Here is a 15,958-nt window from a genome sequence, read left to right as displayed (position 1 = left end):
GTTGCTTCCACATTTTAGCTACTTTGAATAATACTTATACGAACATGGGCGTCCAAGAATCTCTTCAAAACCCTGCTTTCAATTCTTTGGGGTATGTACCCAGATGAGGCTGTGCTAGATCATATGTAATTTTATGCTTAATTCTTTGCCCTTTTATTTTCCATGGTGACTATACCATTTCACAATCCCACCAACAACACACAGGGTTTTAATTTCTTCAGATACTCACCAACACTTGCTATTTTCTCTTTCTTTGATAGTAGCCAACCTAATGGGCGGGAAGCACTATCTCATGGTAGTTTTGATGTGCCTTTCCATAATGATCAGTGATGCTGAACATCTTTTCCTGGGCTTATTGGCCATTTATATCTCTTCTTTGGAGAAATGTATTCAAGTTCTTTGCCCATTTTTGAATCATGTTGTTTATTCTTTTAATGTTGAGTTTTAGTTGTTCTCTGTATATTCTGAAGATTGACCTCTTATTGGATATGATTTGCATATATGTTCTCCTATTCTGTAGGTTACCTTTTTCTGCCAATGTAATCTTTATCTGGGTGGGAAGACAGATTCCTGGTGCTTCCTACCCTGGCTCCAAGGACTCACCTGAGTTTAGTAACAAATACTGTGAATGGGGAAAGGAACTATGCTCCATAATTCAGTCCTTATAACACAACACCCCAAAAACACCACTGAGAAATGGCCTTATTCACTAGCCAAGAGGGGAGAGAAGACAATAGTAACAGAGCCATGTATGTAGCCAGAGATCTGTTTATCATTTGGAATAAAAGTCATAAAAAGGAATGCCTTCAGGAGTGGTGGAGCCTGGCAGCATGGTGGTCTTGGCCTGCAAAGTAATCCCTTGGGTTGTTTACTCTATTGGTTTCAGAATTTTTGGTTGGTGATAGAGAAGAAAATTAAATTGCACAGGATGTCAGAGCGAGGGCTGAATATTTGCATCTGGAGGTGAATTCAGGCTGCTCCTTTTGTCACAAAACCACAACACTCGGAGAGGGCCTTGTAGAAGAATCGTACACACATGAGCTGGTATGTGGGCAGGTGGATGGCCGTGTGGTTTCCCCAGAAGCAGCAAGTGGTGGAGCACGTGCTCCGAAGGCCACACAACACATAGTACAAGCTTATGGATAAGCAAGGACATCGAAGACTAAGTCATCCAGTGTCACTTCTTGTCTTCAGAAATAACCTCAATATGGAACTGTTGAACGGAGAGAAAAGCAGGCCCCCAGCGACCCTATCCTTCTCTTGGAGCCTTTTTTCCCATCTGCTCTTCTCTCCCAACTCGGGACCTCCAAAATATGTCTTTCTCTCTCCCTTTGCCTCATGCCATCTTATGAAAAATATCTCCCTGCTATACTCCTTCCCCTGTCCACCATGTCTCCCAAACCACCACCAGGGAACCAACTTCTAGATTATTAGACAGTATATTTAACATCCTAATCTGATCTATTTGCCTTTGGACAGCTTCATCAAAGTCCAGATATTCCCAAGATAGTGGTGGCAGAGGGTGGATAGCAAAGGAGAAGACAGCAAAGGGGAACACTGGCAGAAGACTGGTCTTATATTAGTATGCCCAAAAATAGTCACCTCATTGTTCATCATTTTGTTTTTATTGATTAAAACAAAATAGAGATATATTTATCTGAATCCCTGAATCTGATGAATCTCTAGTTTCAAATTTGAGAAAAGAAACCCATGTGCCTTCCCATAAATGATTATCCTTTTATGATCCTTAAGTCCCTATCCCAGTGCTATCCCAGTCTGCCCACTCTCAGGATACAGGGCATATCAAGTCTTTCCAGTCTGGCCTATACCAATCCAGGAATGGCTGATGAAGGGAAGTACTTCCTGTTTTGTTTGTTCAGGTTCAGATACGACTACTGAGTTATTTACATCTAGAACCAAACTCTTTTCCTGGAGTTAAGAGTCTCATCTGGTTTGTCTCCCTCTCTGATTTCTTCCTATTCAGTTTTCCCCTGCACCCCTCTTGTTCTCTGCACTAGTCCTTATATTCTAATTATATTCTAATATAATTGTGTCTCTCTGATTATCTTGACTCTGGGAAACAAACTGAGGGTTGCAGAAAGAGAGGAGGGGCATAGGGAGATGGGGTAACTGGGTGATGGGCATTAAAGAGGGCATGTGATATGATAAGTGCTGTGTGATATATTCAACTAACAAATCACTGAACATTATATCAAAAATTAGTGATGTACTATACCTTGGCTAATTGAATTTAAAGAAAACTCATTAGGTGCTTCTGATCAGTCTAGACCTGCATGTTAAAGATAGGCTTTTAAAACACATGATGATTAGTTCAAATCAAGAAACTACCTCTTCTTTCTAAAACTGAAAACAAAATGGTCTCTACCAGAACAAAAGAAGAATCTTTCCTACAAATTTGCAATTTTCACTGAGTCCAAAATATACAAATTTCTGGCAGTTAAAGGATAGCTATTTTTTAAATGTTTCTAGTCTTCAGGAGTACATAAGTCCAAATTCTGAGAGACACAACCAAGAAAACTATATAATAATGAATTAGTTTTAGGGGTGAGAGGAAACTTTTCCCTTCTTTGCTAGACTAATAATTAAACTGACATAGGTTAACAGAAGAAAAACAAAATTTTATATATACAGGAGTTCTTAAAAATGTGAGATTCAAAGAACTGGCCAATAGCAGACAGATTTTATACTTTTTAGACAAAATAGTAGTAGCAGTAGTAGAAGTAGTAGTAGTAGTAATAATAATAATAATACATTTCTGAAGAATCAACAAGACTGATATACACCCTTAGACTTTTGGTTAAAAAAAAAAAGCCATCTACTTGAGCTGGAGCCTTAGCAGAGGGGAAGGCTTCAGGTTTACCATATGTTGAGTGGCTACAGAAGTGATCTCAGGGAGTACAGGCTGAGGGAATGCCATTTTGGAGCTCTCATCTGGCTTTGCTATAGCTTCTCCCAGAAAAGCGCTTACTTTTCTGGAGCCCCAAATTCTGCAGTTGTCACTAAGGGGACACTTCTAGATCATTTGTTTGGGAAACCAGCATGGTCCACAATCACAGTCTCACAGCTATATATATTTGCATACCATAAGGCTCAAGCTTCCAATCAGCCTAAAACTAGGTGCTGACTGAGATGCTTTCCTCTGAAACACTCACAGGTTTCAGCACATTCTCAGCAACTGGAATTTATCAAGAATAAATCAGACTGCTTAGGCAATCACAAAAGATTAAGAGACATCTAAGAGAGAGGGCAAGGTTAAAGTGGTTTATCTCCTACATACGACCACTCCCACAAGACTAGAAGAGAGAGCTGTTTTGCCTACTACACAGAAGCAACATGAGAGTCAAGCAAAATAAGGAAACAGAAAAATATGTTCCAAATGAAATAAAATCCCAGGGGAAAAAGCTTAATGAAAGAGAAATAATGAATTACTTGATAAAGCATTCAAAGTCATGGTCATAAACATGTTCACCAAATGCAGGAGAAGAATAGATGAACACAGCAAGAATTTCAACAAAGAGATAGAAAATATAGGAAGGTATCAAACAGAAGTCACAGAACTGAAGAATACCATAGCCAAACTGAAATATACAGTACAGAAGTTCAACAGCAGGCTAAATGAAGCAGCAGATAGAATCAGTAAGCCAGAAGACAGGGTAATGGAACTCACCCATTAGAGCGAAAACAACAACAACAAAAGAATTTTTAAAAGTGAAGATAGTTTAAGGGACTTATAGGACAACATCAAGCAGAATCACATTTTCATTATAGAGATTTCAGGAGAGAAGAGAAAGGAAGAGGCAGAAAATGTATGTGAAGAAATAATGGCTGAAAACTTCCCCAACCTAAGAAAGGAAACAGACATCCAGGTCCAGGAAACTCACGAAGTCCAAAGAGACCCACAGCAAGACACACTATAGTTAAAATGTTGTAAGTTAAGGATAAAGAGAGAATCTTAAAAGCAGCAAGGGGGAAAAAACTTGTTAGATACAAGGGAAACCCCATAAGGTTACCAGATTTCCCAACGGAAACCTTGTGGGCCAGAAGGAAATAGATGATCTATTCAAAGTGCTGAAATGAAAAAATTTCCAATCAAGAATACTCTACCCAGCAAGGTTATCCTTCAGATTTGTAGGAGAGATAAAGAGCTTTCAAGACAAATGAAAGATAATGGGGTTCCCCCAGGGTTTCCGTGGTGGCTCAGTCAGTTAAGTGTCTGCCTTCAGCTCAGTTCATGTTCCCAAGCTCCTGAGATCAAGTTCCGCATCGGGCTCCCTGCTCAACAAGGAGCCTGCTTCTCCCTCTGCCTGCTGTTCCCCCTACTTTCACTCTCTCTCTCTTTTTCTGACAAATAATTAAATAAATAAACCTTAAAAAAATAAAAATAAAGGAGTTATACAACACTAAACTAGCCTTACAAGAAATATTAAGGGACTTCTTCAACCTGAAAAGAAAGGGTAGTGATTAGTAATCAGAAAAAAATATGAAAGTATAAATCTTACTAGTAAAGGTAAATATGTACTAAAGGAAGCAGATTAATCACTTCATAAAGATTGAAAGAAAAAGATAGTAAAAATAACTATAACTATAATAGTTAGTTAAAAGATACACAAAATAGGGGCACTTGGGTGGCTCAGTTAGTTAACATCTGACTTTTAATTTTGCCTCAGGTCGTGATCTCAGGGTCATGAGACTGAGCCCCATGTTGGGCCCCAGGCTGAAGGTGGAGCCTGTTTAAGATTGAAGGAGAACAAATGACACCTTCCTAGGGAGTCCTCAAGCCTTGGTTGAGGACTGTTTCAATCAAATATTCTTCCTCCCGTCCCCAGATTGACAGTTTTGCATGTTCGTTAGTTTTCTAATGCCTCTAGAAGCTTCCACCATAGCTTCAATTTCTCATATACACCTTAGTTTTCTTTCCTATTGGGATGGGGAGGAAGCTGAGAGGAATCAGGAGGCCTCCTTGATATTGGGGAAGAAGTTTAAGATCTCTTAAGGGTCTGTGGGCACAATAAGAGAGCTGAGCTAAATGCTCTTAGACTATTGTGATCCCCACGAAACCAGAAAGACACAGCTAAGATCCCAGGTTCCTACCAAGCCATTACCCAGGGATCAAGAGACACACTGGGGCACCGGTGCCTTCTTCCCCTTGCTTCTCCCAAGTGCCAGATAAGCCTGAGCCGCCACAGTTGGAATCTTCACAGTTTCTGCTCTAGCCTGCATTGAGGAATACCACATTTTTTTTAAAAGATGTATTTATTTGTTTTTAAAGAGAGGGAGAGAGAGAGGGAGAGAGCACAAGCAGGAGGGCAGAAGGAGAGCGAGAGAGAATCCCAAGCAGAATCTGTGCAGAATGCAGAGCCCAGCGCCACACCCAGTCTCACACCCTGAGATCATGACCTGAGCTGAAATCAAGAGGCAGCCACTTGACCGACTTCTCCCCCAGCACCCCAAGGAGTCCCATCTGTTTCATACGATTTCTGTCTACTCAGAGCCTTGTGACCACTCACTATTTCAGAAAAGGCCAGCTTGCATAAAAAAGAACAAAAATGACAAATAGAGAGAGATCTCAACCCTGTTCAGTTCCTTGGTTCTGGCTATTTCTAAGGACTATTTATATCCCTACCCTCAGGCTCTTCTTTCTTTTCTGTTTTGCTTTGTTATATTTGGGGATGAGGGGCAGGTAAGAGGGTTCCGTTACCTGTAGCCTATACGTGGTCCCTCCCTAATAAGAATTATCAAATTTCGTGAAGAAAGCTGGCCCTATTCACAAGTCCATAGCTACTCAGTATGGAGCCTGTGCCCCCAAGCAATGGAGAGTCCTTTATCCAGATACAGAATAGGAGTCTGCAGAGAGGAGCCCCACAATAAAGATATGGTTTATTGAGGGAAACAAATCTCACAACCTTTCCACAGCACCACCTCTTCATTGTAAAACCTTCTTCCTGGTTATAACCTTCTGGGACTGTATTTCCACCAGACATAAATTGACTTTAGTTGCTGGCATGAGCCTCAAGTGAAAGAGGCTCCCACCACGGAAATACATTTCTATGGAATACATTCTAGGAAATACATTTGGAAATACATTTCCATAGACACTATGATACTTGTCTTCTCCTTTAACAAATGAACCATTTGGTCTTTGTTCCTTTCATGTTCCTTCCCACTGGGAGAATGTTTGGTCAGGGAAATCACTACGAGAACTTGTTTTCTCTGCACTCTGCTTATCGTTAATGCTGGTTCCTTGACATTCAGAGGGTGTAGACTCTTCAGCCTTCCATTTCCCGTAAGCTTTATGATTTGTATGTAGTTTGCATGCTTCAACTAAAACACAAGGGACAATAAGCCAAAATGAGCTTTGCCATCAGTTCTTTTAGGATATTACTTCATCTGGAGAAATGCCATGATTTCCAACAATGTTTATAGCAAGGGCCCAGAGTATAAGCAAACAAAATTAAGATTCATTAACACAAGACTTGATAAAAACCTATCAGTGAATATGAATGTTTTGTCCTCATTCACATCTGGAAATATTTAGTTTTTCTTTTTTTTTTTTTAAGATTTTATTTATTCATTTGACAGAGAGAGATCACAAGCAGGCTGAGAGACAGGCAGAGAGAGAGGAGAAAGCAGGCTCTCTGCTGAGCAGAGAGCCCAATGCGGGGCTCCATCCCAGGACCCTGAGATCATGACCTGAGCCGAAGGCAGCGGCCTAACCCACTGAGCCACCCAGGCGCCCCTGGAAATATTTAGTTTTTCTATGAAAATATTTATGTAATGGCCAACTTCCTATTTAGAAGAATATTAACAATTTCACAGGAATATTAATTTCACAAGCAACTGGCCCTCTATTTGATATGAATGATAGCTCTGGTTTTTCCAGATGCTGATTAGAAAAATGTGTTGAACGAAGAGTTTAGCTCCATCTGTTAACTTTCTTGTAATACAGGAAAAGAAGAGATGAGGGGCTCCTGGCTGTCTCAGTTGATAGAGTATGCGACTCTTGATCTTGGGGTTGTAAATTTGAGCCCCACGTTGGGTGTAGAGATTACTTTTTAAAAAATTTAAAAATACGGGACGCCTGGGTGGCTCAGTTGGTTAAGCAGCTGCCTTTGGCTCAGGTCATGATCCCAGTGTCCTGGGATCGAGTCCCACATCCGGCTCCTTGTTCTGTGGGGATCCTGCTTCTCCCTCTGCCTCTGCCTGTGCTCACTCTCTCTCTCTTTCTGACAAATAAATAAATAAAATCTTTAAAAAAAAATTTTTAAAATAAATGTAAATAAATAAATAAATCTAAACATGGAAAGAAACTGATTTGCAACTCATAGCTTTCAAAATGTTGACATATATACTGTTTGGGAGGCTGTCATTAGGCATATGCCTTCAGTTCAGGTCATAATCCCAAGGTCCTGGGATTGAGTCCTGCATTGGGTTTTCTGCTCAGTTTTCCCTCTGCCCCTCCCCCAACTCATTCTCTGTTTCTCTCTCTCTCTCTCTCTCTCAAAAATAAATAAATAAAATCTTTAAAATTTTGACTTACAATTCACATACCATAAAATTGCTCCCTTTAAAGTACCATTCAGTGGTTTTTGGTATAATCACAAAATTATGCAACCATCACCACTATCTAATTCCAGAATGTTTTCTTTTTTTTTTTTAGAAAATCTGTACTCATTAGCAGTCATTTCCTATCCTCCCTTCCCCCAACCTCTGCTAACCACTAATCTACCTTCTATCTCAACTCACAGTTTTTTGTTTGAATTACCTTCTGATCTATATAAGCTACCAAATTAAGCATTACATGTTTTTGTGTGTGTAAATTATAAACCAAGAGATTAAATAAATTGCTGAAAAACTGAAAAAAACAGCATCCATACATAATGTTTACTCATTAATGCATTCATCACTTAACAATCATTTGTTAAATCCCCTTTCTCAAGAAAAGGGCATACTATTTGTGGGGGCACATATGAAGACATGCATTGGAGAAAAGAAGACAAGAAATTAAAATATAATGAAAACAGTACATTAGAAAAAAGCATAGTGGGGCGCCTGGGTGGCTCAGTGGGTTAAGCCTCTGCCTTCGGCTCATGTCATGATCCTAGGGTGCTGGGATCGAGCCCCGCATCGGGCTCTCTGCTCAGCAGGGAGCCTGCTTCCTCCTCTCTCTCTGTCTGCCTCTCTGCCTACTTGTGATCTCTCTGTCCAATAAATAAATAAAATCTTTAAAAAAAAAGAAAAAAGAAAAAAGCATAGAAATATAGCAGCCACCTACTCACCAAACCCTTTTGCACACAATCTACTACTCAGCGATAAACTCTTATTAATAATTCGTTGATTTTAGGGAAAGCTAGGTGAAAGATATATGAGAATTCTATCCTAGCTGCAACTTTTCTGAGAAGTCAAAAATTATTTAAAATTTAACTTATAGCAATACAAGCATACCTCAAGAAGCAAGAAAAATCTAAATAAACAAACTAACTTTACACATGAAGGAGCTAGAAAAAGAAGAAAAAACAAAACTCAAAACCAGTAGAAGGAAGGAAATAATAAAGATTGAAGATTTTATTTATTTATTTGACAGACAGAGATCACAGGCAGGCAGAGAGGCAGGCAGAGAGAGAGGAGGAAGCAGGCTCCCTGCTGAGCAGAGAGCCCGATGCAGGGCTCGATCCCAGGACCCTGGGATCATGACCTGAGCCGAAGGCAGAGGCTTCAACCCACTGAGCCACCCAGGTGCCCCAAGATTGAGCAGAAATAACAAAATAGAAACAAAAACAAACAAAAAACCAATAGGACAAATCAAAGAAATGAGCCAAAAACCAGGAGCTGGTTCTTTGAAAAGTTCAACAAAATTGATAAAGCTTTATTCAGATTCATAAAAAAGAGAGAGGGAGGGAGAGAGGACTCAAATAAATAAAATCAGTAAAGAAAGAGGAGAAATAACTGCTACCACAGAAATACAAAGGATCATAAGAGAATATTATGTAAAATTATATGCCAAAAACTTGGACAACCTAAAAGAAATGCATAAATTCCTAAAAACATATAACCTCCCAAAACTGAATCAAGAAGAAAAAGAAAATTTGAACAGACCAATTACCAACGATGTAATTGAATCAATAATCAAAAAACTCCCAACAAACAAAAGTTCAGGACCAGATGGCTTCATAGGTGAATTCTACCAAACATTTAAGGAGGAGTTAATACACATTCTTCTCAAACTATTTCAAAAAATAGAAGAGGAAGGAAAGCTTCCAAATTCATTCCATGAGGTCAGTATTACTCTGATACTGAAACCAAATAAAGACCTACAAAAAAAAAAAAAGAGAGAGAGAGAGAATGAGAGAGAGACCAACCCTCAGGCCAATACCTCTGATGAAGATAGATGCAAAACTCAACAAAATATTAGCAAACTGAATATAACAACACAGTAAAAAAAATCATTCGGGGCGCCTGGGTGGCTCAGTGGGTTAAAGCCTCTGCCTTCAGCTTGGGTCATGATCCCAGGGTCCTGGGATCAAGCCCCGCATCGGGCTCTCTGCTCAGTGGGGAGCCTGCTTCCTCCTCTCTCTCTGCCTGCCTTTCTGCCTGCTTGTGATCTCTGTCTGTCAAATGAATAAAATCTTTAAAAAAAAAATCATTCACCATGATCAAGTGGGATTTATTCCTGAGTTACAAGGGTGGTTCAATATTCACAAATCCATCAATGTGATCCGTTATATCCACAAGAGAAAGAATAAAAACCATATGATCATTTCAGTAGTTGCAGAGAAAGCATTTGACATAGCAAAACATCCATAAATGATAAAAAAAAATTCTCAATGAAGTAGCTTTAGAGGGAACATACCTCAACATATTAAAGACCATATGTAAAAAACCCACAGCTAACATCTTACTCAATAGTGAAAAACTGAAAGCATTTCCCCTATGTCTATTCTCACCACTTTTATTCAGCATAATACTGGAAGTTCTAGCCACAGCAATCAGACAAGAAAAAGCAATAAAGCGCATTCAAATTGGTAAGGAAGAAGTCAAACTTTCACTATTTGCAGATAACACGATACTATATAGAGAACCCTGAAGACGCCACCAAAAAACTACTAAAACTGATAAATGAATTCATTAAGTTTGCAGGATACATATAGAGAAATCTGTTGCATTTCTATACACTTATAATGAAGCAGTAGAAAGAGAAATTAAGAAAACAATCTCGTTTACAATTTCACCAAAAATAATAAAATACCCAGGAATACACTTAACCAAGGAGGTGAAAGACCTGTACTCTGAAAACTATAAAACATTGATGAGAAAAATTGGAGACAACACAAAGAAATGGAAAGATATTCCATACCCATGAATTAGAAGAACATATATTATTAAAACGTCCATACTACCCAAAGCAATCTACAGACTTAATGTAAGCCCTATTAAATACCAATAGCATTTTCCACAGAGCTAGGACAAACAATCTTGAAATTTGTATGGAACCATAAAGACTCTGGATAGCCAAAGCAACCCTGAAAAATAAAAACAAAACCAGAGGTATCACAATTCCAGACTTCAAGTTATATTACAAAGATGTAGTAATCAAAACAGTATGGTACTGGCATAAAAATAGATACATAGAACAATGGAACAGAATAGAAAACCCAGAAATAAACCCGTGATTAAATGGTCATTAAATTAATCTATGACAAAAGAGGAAAGAGTACACAGTGGAAAAAAGTCTCTTCAACAAATGGTGTTGGGAAAATGGAACATCAACATGCAAAAGAATGAAACTGAATGACTGTGTTACACCATACACAAAGATAAAATCAGAATGGATTGAAGACCTAAATGTGACACCTGCAACCATAGAAATACTTGGAGAACACACAGGCAGTAATTTCTCTGACATCAGCTGTAGCAACAATTTTCTAGATATGGTTCCTGAAGCAAGAGGAAGAAAAGCAAAAATGAACTATTGGGACAACATCAAAATTTTAAAAACTTCTGTACAGCAAAGGGAACAATCAACAATACTAAGTGGGAAAAAATATTTGCAAATGATGATAAAGGATTAGTACCCAATCTATAAAGAACTCAATACCAAAAAACCACAAATAATCCAATCAAAAATGGTCAGAAGACATGAACAGACATTTCTTCAAAGAAGACATCCAGATGGGGACACCTGGGTGGCTCAGTGGGTTAAAGTCTCTGCCTTTGGCTCAGGTCATGATCCCAAGGTCCTGGGATCGAGCCCCACATTGGGCGCTCTGCTCAGCAGGGAGCCTGCTTCCTCCTCTCTCTCTCTCTCTCTGCCTGCCTCTCTGCTTCTTGTGATCACTTACTTGTGATCTCTGTCTGTCAAATAAATAAATAAAATCTTTAAAAAAAGAAGAAGAAGAAGACATCCAGATGACCAGCAGACATATGAGAAGATGCTCCACATCACTCATCATCAAGGAAATACAAGTCAAAACCAGAATGAGATATTACCTCACACTTGCTAGAATGGCTAAAATCAAAACTCCAAGAACAATAAGTGTTGACAAGGTTGTGGAGAAAAAGGAATCACCCTACACTGTTGGTAGGAATGAGAACTGTTGCAACCACTATGCAAATTATGGCAGTATGGCAATTCCTCAAAAAATTAAAAATAGAATTACCATATTTACCTAAAGAATACTAAAACACTAATTTGAAGATATATGCACCCCTGTGTTTACTGAAACATTATTTACAATAGCCAAATTAGGGAATCAGTCCAAATGTCCATCGACAGATGAGTGGATAAAGAAGATGTGGTATATTATATCTATATATAAAACAGCTATAAAAAATAATGAAATCTTGCCATTTGCAACAATATGCATAGATCTAGAGAACATAATGCTAAGCAAAATAAGTCAGTCAGAGAAAGACATATGTCATACCATATGACTTCATTCATATGTGGAATTTAAGAAACAAAACAAATGAACAAAGGAAAAAAGAGAAAACCAGAAAAAGACTTTTAACTCTAGGGAACAAACTGTGATGGTTCCCAGAGGGGAGGTGCTTGGTGAAACAGGTGATGGGGATTGAGAGCTTAACTCGACGGGCACTGAGTAATGTGCAGAATTGTTGAATCACTGTGCTGTACACCTGAACCTAATATAATACTGTGTGTTAACCATACTGGAATTGAAATTTTGTTTTATTTTTCTGTTGTTATTGGAATTGAAACTTTTAAAAAGTACTTCAAAACTTAAAAATATTTAGGGATTTAGAGCAAGAAAAAAAATCTCTTATCTCTGCAACACATATTACATATATTTATCTATACACCTTAGTAGCCAGTAACCACTAAAACCTTGAAAGTAGAATGCTAAATACAATCTTCCCTCAATGACAGTTTTGCTGTTTGCTCGGGAGTGCAAATCAGACAAGAACTATTCTTTGATCGCTCAAAGAGTAATTTTCCACTGTTAAGACAGTATAATTTTAAATAAATTATTACTCAAGAGGTTTTGTTTTAGCTGTAAAGTGACAGTAATTAAATTCAACTTAAGCTTCTTTAAGCAAATTAAAAAGGGGAAGGATGGGTATTTCTTGGCTCACATAGCTAGGAGGTGTACTAGGGCCTTAGATTGGAATCAGTCTAGGGGAGTGCTACCAGAAGTCAGGGCCTACAGCAAGGAGCAGAACCTCAATGCTCCTCCCACTCTCTCCTGCCACTGCCCCCTGAGCCGGCACAACAGAATCAGTCCCTCCTGCTACAGTCAGACTTCCTTCGGATAGCCAAGGAGGACGGCTGCTGACAATGCCAGGCTCTCATTCCAGTTGAACAATTCCAGCAGAAAGGACAGAGCTTTTACTTCCAGCTTGTTTACAGCAATCTTCAGGAAGAATATGAGTTGGCTCTACTTGGGGCATAGGCCAATCTTCTGTCCAATCATTGTTTCCAAGGATATAGAGCCCTTCGATTGGCTAAGCCTGAGGCACTGCTTTTGTTGGCATCGCAATGTCCCACCTCCATTCCCTTCATGAAAGGACTGGCTGCCCAGCTGTGAAGAACATGGTCAGCTGATAGACAGATTTTGTCAGGTGGTGGTATGGTTTTTCCTCTGCCCAGTTCTTCTTCCTCTTTTCTTCTCATAGATGTTAACCTCCCAGTATACTTTCTTGAGCCAGGACTCCTTGGAGAAATGGTCAATTCCAGACCTGAGAAAATATCTCTGTCAGAAAATATGTAAGATAATCTGAGAACATCATGTCACAAAGAAAGCAAGAACTCTTATCAAAAACCAATTTTAGCATCAATAAGAACATCTGCAATAGGGGCGCCTCGCTGGCTCAGTCGGTGGAGCAAGTGACCTTGACCCTGGGGTTGTGAGTCCAAGCCCCACATTGGGTGTAGAGATTATTTTAAAATTCATAATAATATCTGCAATGGATTGAAACATACCAAATATGTTTCTTGGTTCATAATGATACACATTTTAACCCATTGGGTACTTGTAAAAATTCTAGGGAGTAGCACTTCATTTTGCAAACTGGGAAATAAAGGAAATAAATAATATATTTGCTCTTTTATAGGAATTATACCTTAAGGTAAACAAATAGTTGATGAGGAGAATTTTCTCCTTTTAGAAGATTTTCAGCTAATAAGTGAAGAAGGAATATGTGTCAGTCCTTGTCCCCTGAGAAGCAGATGCCAAAACTGGATGAGAAGTGCAAGGTGTTTTCTTGGGGGAAGTGATTATGTGAAAAGAAGTAGAGAGTGAACAAGAAAAGACCGGGGCATCTGTTGGACTGTGGTGCAAATCCCACTGGGAGTGAAGGACAGGGAAAGAAAGCTGACTGAAAGCATTCTAAGGGGACATGCAGTCTAAGGAAGGTTGGCCAAAGTCAACTTACAAAGGAGTCCATGTCTGCCTTAATACCCTACTGCACTGTCGCTGGGAGAACTGCTGCTGGGGGGCCTGGCCCCAGTACCAAGGCAGCGCTGGGTTTCAAAGCGCAGCAGCTGAACCCTAGTGAAGTACGCTTCGTGTAGTAGAAAGTCTCCAAGGCACAGTCTCAAGAATGCAGAGAACGGTAAAATTAGAGTACCACCGTTTTGCACCCTCTAATGAAAGAATGGGCCTAGGCAATGATCATGAACCAACATCAGAGCAAGAAAAACAGCTAAACGTTATGCGTCTTGTTATGGAAGTATACAGCGATACTATGAATTGTTCTAGCCAAAAAGTTTTTACCTGAATCTGGTCAAGCTTCCAGACCTACAACCATTTTACAGAAAATACAGGGGACAGAGGACTATGTTAGATGACATCATGAGGGTATAATCTGCCAAATCTAGACTCTTAGGACACACCCCAGACAAACAACTAGGTTTATCTCTTACAAAAGCGTATGTGGGGAGGAGGGTAAGGGGAGTAGGGAATGAAGAGAGGGAGAGGTACCTACAGATTTAAAATGCGTTAAGATTTGTATCAACCAGTGGCAATGTAGACCTCTTATTTGGATCTTGATACGAGCTTTTTTTTTTTTAATTTTTTTATTTTTTCAGCATAACAGTATTCATTATTTTTGCACCACACCCAGTGCTCCATGCAATCTGTGCCCTCTACAATACCCACCACCTGGTGCCCCCAACCTCCCACCCCCCACCCCTTCAAAATTCCCAGATCGTTTTTCAGAGTCCATAGTCTCTCATGGTTCACCTCCCCTTCCAATTTCCCTCAATTCCCCTCTCCATCTCCCCTTGTCCTCCATGCTATTTGTTATTGAGCTAACTTTTAAAAAGCAAATTTATAAAAGTAAATAAATAGTAAAAGGCAAATTTATGAAATAATCAGAAAAATTTGAACACTGAGTATTTGATGATATTAAGAAATGGGAAGCTAGCTATATAGCATTTGGTTTATGATTTTTTAAAGAGTTTCTTTTAGAGATACATACTGAAATATTACTGATGAAATAATATGATGTCTGGAATTTGCTTCAAAATCATCTAGGGGAGAAAGAAGTTGTAACTGGATGTGGATATAAATAAAACAATATTGGAAATGAGTTGATTATTATTGAAGCCAGACAATGGGTCCATATGATTCTCTCAACTTAATTGTAGGTTTTACTACAATGATACAATGATTTTAACAATTTGTGAAAGCCAAGCAGTCATATAAAGCCTTCCTTCCATCACAGTCTATAAACCCCAGAGAGAGTTAGGTAGGGTGGGTGTCCCATGTCCGTGTTCTTCCCAGGCTAGAGCACTGTGACATAATAAAAAACATAGTTGGTCTTTGTCCCCAGTTCCTGCTGCAGAATCTCTAAAACCCTGGTAATTTCCTAAGCTGTAGGGGTGAGAGAAGCATCTTCTGAGGATGCAAATCCAAAGTTTCTTTTTTTTTTTAAGATTTTATTTATTTATTTGATAGAGAGAGAGAGAGAAAGAGGGGGGAGGTCAGAGGGAGAAGCAGACTCTCCACTGAGCAAGGAGCCTTATACAGGACTCGATCCTGGGACTCCCAGATCATGACCTGAGAAGAAGGCAGTCGCTTAACTGACTGAGCCCCCCAAGCACCCAGGAATCTGAAGTTTCAATGAAGATATGTTAAGCTTGAGATGCCTATTAGACATGCAAGGGTTATGTCAAGTGAACATATGCAGGTTTTCCTGTGTATTTCAGTGCATCTCATTATCCCTGTGAGGTCAAGGTCCTGGGTCAGAGAAGCAGTCCCTTGACTTTCCTGATGGTCCCTAACCATCTTGGCTCATTCTAGTCCACCTCTGCCTCAGGACCAATTCACACCCCACCCTTCAAGGTTTACTTCCCACAGAATTAATTTCCTTTCCCAGTCCACAGTGAACCTTGCTAATAGTTACTCCCTATTGCATTGTGTTGAGCCCACATTTTCTGTCCGCAGTGTGTCATCCTGCTCTCTTCTCCCGCGGCCTCCAG

The sequence above is a fragment of the Lutra lutra genome, chromosome 2 (genome assembly GCF_902655055.1).
Source record: "Lutra lutra chromosome 2, mLutLut1.2, whole genome shotgun sequence".
NCBI classification, from domain to species: Eukaryota; Metazoa; Chordata; class Mammalia; order Carnivora; family Mustelidae; genus Lutra; species Lutra lutra.
Note: the sequence above shows the minus strand (reverse complement) of the source record.